This window comes from Salminus brasiliensis, chromosome 15 (assembly GCF_030463535.1).
Source record: "Salminus brasiliensis chromosome 15, fSalBra1.hap2, whole genome shotgun sequence".
NCBI lineage: Eukaryota > Metazoa > Chordata > Actinopteri > Characiformes > Bryconidae > Salminus > Salminus brasiliensis.
The window spans coordinates 25,416,803-25,425,731 of NC_132892.1; positions in this window are offsets into that span (position 1 = coordinate 25,416,803).

Here is an 8,929-nt window from a genome sequence, read left to right on the forward strand (position 1 = left end):
ACTTCTGACATGAAAAATGGTGGGTGCAACATTAGCTAGCATAACGTTAATAACTTGCAACGCAACAGCAGAGTAGTCAATTTGCAATGGGTAGAACGGTGAATAACATTGTTCTACATCAAGCTAAATGCACACAATAAAAATAATAAAATAAAATAAAAATAATGTGCACCAACAACCATTACATTAAAGAATTATGTACCATCCAGTACTGATTCAGTCTTCTTGTCCACCTTGTTGAAGGTCACCTCAACTCTGAAACTTGGGTATCAAAATTAGGGCTGAAACTCGATAATTCTGATAACACATTAATTCAGTAGGATAGTGGGTAACAACTATCAGTTTCAGGCACGGCTAAGGAGGCCACTCTACACCAATAAGAATCCTTAGGCAAGACTCCTCCCACGTTCTCTTACCTGCGTGAAAGGATTCAAATGTAAGTCGCTCTGGATAAGAGCGTCAGCCAAGCGCTGTAAACTGTAAATTCCCTCTAGAGGGAACTAAATCTTACCTACCATACTTTTTACATTTATCCAATTATGAAATCAAAGCCAAAATTGTTTGTTCATTAATCCACTGGTACTTCTGTTTGAAATACATTTCCGAAGCAGATATTTTTTATATATTTCATTGGATAATCATCTCTATTTCCGTCTAGACATTGAAAAAAAAATAACTCTCAGGGATTTAAAAAAGCAAGTCTATTACTGTGCGTCTCCTGTGCCATTATAACTACTCAATTTGTCTGTCGACTGGAGCAACTCTTTTTCTCTCATTATCACTCTTCCAGACAGCCTGAATACAGTGTACGTAACGTCTGGATGTGTAAGACAAGGCGTAGAGCATTTAGTGCCAGTGGCAATTCAATAACAGTCAGTTCGCAAGAGACCCGTCTGAGAAAAGTACGCTTGAAAACATGCCGAGTGCCCAAACATCAAGCTCAACAGACCACCACCTAAAGCGAACAGCCCTTCCTCACAATCAGTCTAAACGTCTTCTCTAAATTACCCCTGTGTCACTCTTGGGCATGCAATAAACAGACGTATTACTGCAATGCTCAGCGCAGCCCATGAGACCACGACAACACATCCGTTATTAAGAAACATGGCCCCACTAAAGATCCATTAGCCCTCCGTGGTTTGGACCTAATTGTTCTCGCCCTGACTGGACTGAAGCTTAATCGCTCAGCATCATCCGTGTAGAAGGCAAGGAAGGCCCTGGAGAACGGGTGGAACAAGATTCATCGAATGTCCTCATTCAGAACAGCGGTCCTCACTCTCAGATCTTAAGACGCCTACTGTACAGCATCCCCCCCACAGCTGCATTTAAAATCGCTACCTATTATAGTGTGGCAGCCTTGCTGTAACACTGTAAACGACAGGTGTGCTATTAGCAGACTGAAGAGACAGTAGCCGGTTGGTTGGGTTAGCTTTTAGCCTGGCACCCGCTCGATTCACTGGCTTTGTCTGGTTAGCCTACCATTAGCTTTTAGCCTTTTTATACTTGCTTAAATATTTTCCCAAAGTAGCTTTTGCATTTAGCCTTGAAAGGCTTATACTAGTGGGCTGTGTAATTGTACATTTTGGGGGTGTATATATATATATAACGGCTGCGTCCCAATTGCATTCTACACACTGATATTATAAGCTACTCATTATTACTAATCCTAATAGTGCATAATAAGTCTGGCACAGACTAGTGCACACAATATAAACATACTAACCCGTTTTGTACTAACAGGAAGTGATGACGATGTGGCTGCTGCACTTGCATCATTATCAAGCTGTGAGTAGTTCTTCTCTATCCATTTTGCATTGCATTGTGGGCTACACAATAGTGTCCATTGTGACCCCCATTGTGATATTTTAGTATACTCAACTTTGACACGTTTATCTCTACTACATACTTCAGTCTCCAAAAGTAGTTAGCATTAGTAATTGGCAATTAGGATGCACCCATTGAGTCAAGGCCTGTTTTACAGCTCTTCAACTATTCATGCGTCCACCAAAAATGTTTGAATTCCCAGGCAAAATAACACACTTGTAAATGGATGTGTCAAACTACAAATGGGCATTCTTCACCCCGACCAAAGTCACATACCTTCTGTGCAGACACACTGAATAAATGGATTCTCCTTAAACAAACAGTGCTGTTTTATTAGGCCTAAATTCAGCCTGTGGAATGAACTGGGGGGTGTGTTTTTTTACATATTGTTCTAACTGGTGTAAAATTGCTATTTGGGGTTTGAACTAAACAACAAGCAGCTTTGTTAAAATTCTGCTCAGAGTAAAACTGACTGATGTTTTATTCAATACTTAAGCCCTACCCAGTGGTACTGATAATGACATTGAGCAGCAGTACGTTTTTTACAGATGCATGAAGTATCTGATGTATCAAAGATGAAACTCTGATATAATGAAAATTCATCTGTGCAGATAAGGCACCCTCACTCTGTTCCCCTCACATTTAAATTCTAGTGGTAAACCATCAAGCAGCACAAGTATTTTCTCTCATTCCTTTTGCTGTGATTTTATTTTTTGGTGGGGGATTTTGCTCAGGGATGACTGTAATGAAGTCATCCACTGCTTGCTGATATGGAGTTAATAAGGAAGAAGGCATAAAAGAGCAAAGCTTCTCACGGAAAAATGACGAGAGAGACAGAATGAGAAAGAAAATGAGTCTGGTGGTTCTGACTGCGCCTACTCCATACTTTTTTCCCCCATATTCGTCCCTAAGCTTAATCGCAGCTAATTAAACTTCCTCAAAGCTGTCACCTATCGAATGGAGGATTTATTCTTCGTCAGAGCAGAGGGGGGAGGAAAGTGTCTTCACGAAGATGATGATGGCAAAGGCAAAGGCAGGGCAAGGTCATGTGCCGTGTAGATCACAGTGCAAATCGGCACCAAAGATCAAATGGTTCCCTTAGATGGAGTGGAAAGCCAGGGTGCAAAGCAGAGGGATGAAAAGGGGGGGGGATCAAAGAGATAGGGCAAGAAGGGAGAAGGGAGGGTTAGGTCGTCATAGACGAGAAAGGGGGGGAAAAAACGTATAGGACTATGACAGTGGATAAGAAGGATAAAAGGTGACACGTTTCAATCTCAAGTGTGAGTGTGAAGAGGCCCCAGCTGTATTGATATAGGGATCTTCACACCTGAGAGAAGCAGGACGGACTGGACACCAGAGATAAAAAATTCTGTTTCTGCTCAAATACATTCTGTCAGAATAAGCAATGAGTGTTGTCAAACTCCGTGGAGTACACTGACACTGTCATTCTGTTTTATCTTCAGGTTTGGATCTGCTGTGTCCAAAACACCTTCATGGACACATATGATTTTTTCCACACTTAAAGCTCTGCTTACACTTTTAATGGTGCTATAGAATGTATAGAGGCTGTTCTTTAATGTATATATGGTAAGTCACTTTACTGCAATAGTATTTGACGCTGGTTTTGGAGTTTTTGGTTCTTTGTAATGGTGGGAAATTCCTTTTTGGTACCATCTTTGGTACCAGACTCACTGCTGAACGGAAAAAACAGAAATGAATAAAATAGGGCTTCCAATAAAAAAAAAATAAAAAAAATAAATATATATATATATATATATATATATATATATATATATATATATATATATTATATAATAGGTATATATTATATATATTTTATCATTATATTCATCATTATATATATATATATATATATATATATATATATATATATATATATATATATATATAAATATATATAAATAAAACAGACAAGCAGTATAACATGGAAAAGGTCCTGGTAAATGTGTAAAAATTCTCCTGAAATAGGGGCCCAGTGCCTTCCGCAGGTTCCTCCATGCCCTCAAAAATAAAACAAGGACAATCAAGTCGGGAAAACTGGATATCCTCCCCAAAATGAAGGAGGGAGGAAGAGGAAGGGAGGGATTGTGACTGCGCGACTCAGAGCCGGATGCTAATGATAGTGGCGATAGAGGGAAAGAAAGAGAGCGAGAGAGAGAGAGAGAGAGAGAGAGAGAGAGAGAGAGAGAGAGAGAGAGAGAGAGTATCACATTTAGGCCCAGTTGAAGGTGAACATCCTTCTCAGAATTAGACAGAAAACTCTGTGTTTCTGCAGAATGTAAATGAACTCGTTATTCATTAAGAGACCCGCAAAGTTATCAGTCAGAGGCTACTTAAAATAATAAAAAAAATAATAAAACCTTTTTTATCATTTCATGTAAATGTAAAAATCCCCAAAATGTCAGTTTTACAGGAGAAGACAAAAACCTTCCTCAGTTTTAATGGAAAAAGGTTTTATTCCAAGTCACTAAACTGAGGCTTCCTATTACATCCTAGTGTTTATGCTATATATATATATATATATATATATATATATATATATATATATATATATTTCTGCCTCCTCTGCTTCAGAATTTTATGAATATTTCAGGAAAAAATTCAGGAAGACATAAATAAAGACAGGGAGGGGAGAGAAGAGAGGGGTAGATTAAACTAGCTGATGTTAAGTTAGACATTTACAGGGTTTGACAGTTGAAAATACAATTTTTTGCAATGTAACATAAAGTCCCACACTCTAGTTGCACACTAGAGGGGAGCAAAAAATCCGAAATGTTTATAATGGAGGCACGAAGACTCTTCATCACTCTGAACACTTTTCAATTCCTTTTAAAACCTTTGCTGAATGTTCCTATAATGTTCACTGCTAGCTGGGATCCCATATATAAATGGATCTCAATGCAAAGTAGTGGTGAAATGTGAAAAACAAAATCCTAGAGGAAACACTGCTAATACAGTACCACCCTGGAATTCAGTGAACTCTTTAGAACGGCCCATTCTTTCACTAATGTTTGTAGAGCAGACCGTTTGACCACAGAGTCTCCATTTTATCACTGTCTAGACCTGGCACAGCCATGCCACAATAGCATCCAGAAGAGGCAACAGCAGAACACACACTGTACGCAGACAAACGAGGCTAGCAGAGACCGCATTTATAACACCTTTTTAATTCATCGCTGTGGGATGGAGCACACAGGCCATCATTTAAACATTTCTGTTTGTTTTTTTCTCCCCTCATTCTTCTCCCATACCTTCATAAATAAGTACAGCGAGAAAAAGGAGAGGGGGAAAGAATGATAAAATGTAAATGAATTATGCATAACCCAAACATGGAGTCTCGTGGTGCGGCTCTGTGTTCCTGGCTGTGGTGTTTGACCTGATCAAATATTAATCTATGTTTCCAAAAATACACCAGTGCGCGTAGTTCTGAAATTCAGATGATCCGTCGCCGCCTGTTACGCGCTCCAGACGCAGGACATCTGCTAGGCGCTGAGGGGGGAAAAGCACTGCGACTCATGCTGGCAAATTAACACAGATACATAAATGTTATTGAAAAGAGAGAGTTGGCTTTATAGAAGCGCCAGCCAAACTGTATGTAACCAGAGGCCTGGATTCTCCCCACAGCTGCTTCATTGTTATGCGGTTCTAGGTATCCTATGATTCCATCTTTTTTTAGCATACTTGCTACAAGTACTCTCAGATATTGGTAAAGTTGATCATTTCTTTTGGCAGGTGCTGTCATGGCCGTATTAAGGAATTAATTGGGCTTGGGGCCTCCTAGTGTACTCTATTAATAGGCTCATATCTCAGAAAACCAATGTTATTTTGGTATATAAGAGTTCAATGTCGTGTATAAATGAGTGTTCCTCCCATTCCCTGGTCTGTAGAGTCCATCCATTTGAATGTGGCACAATCAGAGCAGAGATCATTTGTATATCATTATGATTATGGAACAGAATTTAACATATATGTGGTATCTCATCTGTAAAACTCACACGAATGTTAGAGGTAGAGCTCAAGCTAAAACATACAAATACATCAAAATGTAATGGATATGGAATTTTGTTTCATTGGGCCTTTATCTTCATCTTCTCAGCTGTACTCTGACTGTGTGAGTGTGAAGCGCCTTTAATTTGGGTAAGAATCCAGTGAAGGTTCCTTAAACCTTCCTTGAAAGCTCCTTCATGCTCTTAAATATTTCCAGTCATTCGAAACAAGCCTTCAATCTCTTTAAATGGGGAGAGACCAAAATACTCAAAACTGAAGGTATGATCACAATTTCAAAAACTATTACCATTTCAGCATGTGATTAACTAAAGCACAAACATTTTCAGCTTGTTCTGGCTATCTCCACATCAAGCGAATGGCTCCTCTGCTCACTGCATAACCAGCAAGCTGATTGGCTCTTTTTGTTGAAAGGGGTCACTTTATCTGTAAACAGGCCCTATGTTTACTATGCGACTAAGCATTACGAAACCAGGGGGCGGTATCCTCAAATATAGTGTCTCTGGTGCATCCTAGTCTGTTCATGCCCACAAAGAACTGTACTACAGCTTCCCTCTCCATATGTGGAGGAAGGAAATTAAAGAGAGGGAAAGCAGACAGGGAGCAGATTTAAAATAAGAGTGGGGATTTCTGAACACAATGTTGATGTTTCCCGTTTTTTTTTTTTTTGAAATTGCATTTTAGTGTAAATAGGCCTTTACATAGTTCAGTTTCTGGTGTGCCGAGCCAGAAGTAACAACAATAGCGGCACTACTTTTGCTGTTACAGATAAAGGATGCATCCACTGGATTTTGAAGCTGTTATTTTAAGGTAACATCTTATATTATAATGCTGCCTTAAGCTTAGCTTTTAAACTTGAAGAGAACACGGCAGCTCTAAGCCTTACCATTGCCAGTGTTACAAGTGTCTGGGTCACCAGACTGTTGATATATCTAAAATATCAAACTACACCTAAAGCTGCAGATATTTTATTTTATTTACCATAGAAACCCAAGTGCAGCAGTTTCAGGCGCCATTGACTTTTTTCGTTTTTGCTCTTGTAAAAAGACACGTAGAGCTAAGTTCATCTGTTGCCTTGCAGCTTAGCACCGTGCTCTATTAGCCTGGTTCAAAATGAACCCAATTACTTGGCCGCTAGATTAGCCAAATCCATTTTGAGATGCTTTGAGAATGAAATGGCCTGTGCTTTCTTTCCCCACGCCTTGGTGTCATTAACCTGGTGAACCGAAACATATGGAATGAATGGGAAAGAGAGAGAGAGAGAGAGAGAGAGAGAGACTGTCAGAAGCAGACACATTCATCTAATGGGCTTAAGTGTGTTTACTACTCCCAATGAGTGTTAGGCACAGCGAGGTGTGCTGCTTTGATGACTGTGTCAATTACTCACTTGTCTTCCCTCAGCGTTTGATGTGTCTTCAATTACGCCACATGTACACCTCCCTCTGCTCCCTCCATTTAATCCCTTTCTTGCTTTTCCGTTGTGTTGTTCCAGCCTCCTTATGCCAGGTTATTTATAACGGAGTGGGCTTCCGACAGCATGCACATTCACAGGGACTACGTCTTGACTCTGTCTGCTGTTATCAAACGTGGTCTGATTACAGTGATAGGCAGGCAACCCATGACAGGAGAGGTCGGAATTTCAACAGACAGTGACTGAAAGACACAAAGGCTTATATTAAACTGTATTATAAATATTATAATACACAAAGTAAACGGACACAAGAGTGGCACAATCTAATGCTGGACAAAAATGAAGAGGCTTGCTCTATATGTCCAAATATTTGTGGACACCCCATCTAATGAATGCAATCAGCTACTTTATTTTTTCACCCATTGCTGACACAGCTTACCTAGTCCCTGTGGACAAGCATTGCCTATAGGAATCTCTGGAGCAGATAAACATGTACCCATTGCCACCATGTCTAATGCCGGGTGTGGGCTAGAGGGGTACAAAGCCCCCCAGCATCGAGCCACGCAGCAGTGGAGCTGGGTTCTCTGGAATAAGGGTGCACCGTCCAATAGTTTTGGGGTATTTGAGTTGGGGGTGAGGTGGGGTGGATATTGGATATTATATTGAGGTGGATAAGATGCTGGATATTATACATCCAACAGCTTGACTTTACTAAAGCTCTTGTCACTGAATGCAATCAAATCCTAACAGCAGTGCTTCAAAATCTAGTAGAAAGCCTTCCTCCCTAGACAGTAAAGACAGTTACTCCAACAAAAGCAGGAAAAATATCTTTTTAATACTATTGATTTTGGAAGAAACAGTGAATGAGCAGGTGTCCCATTACTTTTGTCCTTATAGTGTATTTTGTGCACTTGATCCGTATCTGAACCGGCACAATTGCCTCTCTGAAATGTCCTGAAATACACTCTTGGTTGGTCGTGCTCTCAAGATCGGTCTCAAGAATGCAAACTGGACGGTCTAAATCTTGTCTTAGCGCTATTTTAAACATTCAACCAACTCACAGTGAAAGCTAGCCAGGCTAAAATGCTAAGGCTTAAGATACCATATTTTAAATCTTTGAGTTAAGTTATTTTTCTATGTATAAATAATAAATATTTGACCTAAAAAGAACTGTGGTTTACCTCAGACTAAAACCCACTGATTTTCTTTTACAGAGGGCTTGTAGAAACAACTATATATTTAACTATATACTATATATATAACTATATATTTCCTTTACTGACTGGTATACGTCACCACGATGGCTCCCAGAAGCCATGTAGCATACCATAGCATTGTTTTTTAGCATTATAGCAAGAACATAGCATAGCATTATAGCATAACATAGCAAGAACATTATAATTATCGACTGTAATTATTCCCAAATATATTATATTTGATAGTGTTGAGATGTGTTGTTAGCCAGCTGAAGAAACTGCAACAGTCCCCTAACAACGGCCTTCCCCAGTATCAGGCACTTCTGAGTAGTGGCCATTTCCTCGCTCTTCATGTGTAAGATTACAACGTTGTTAGCGATGTTTAAGTATAGTTTTCAGATGTGATTTTTAGCAGGAATACATTTTTAAATAATTTAAATGCCTCTCTAAGGCGGGAGCTTACTTTTTTTTA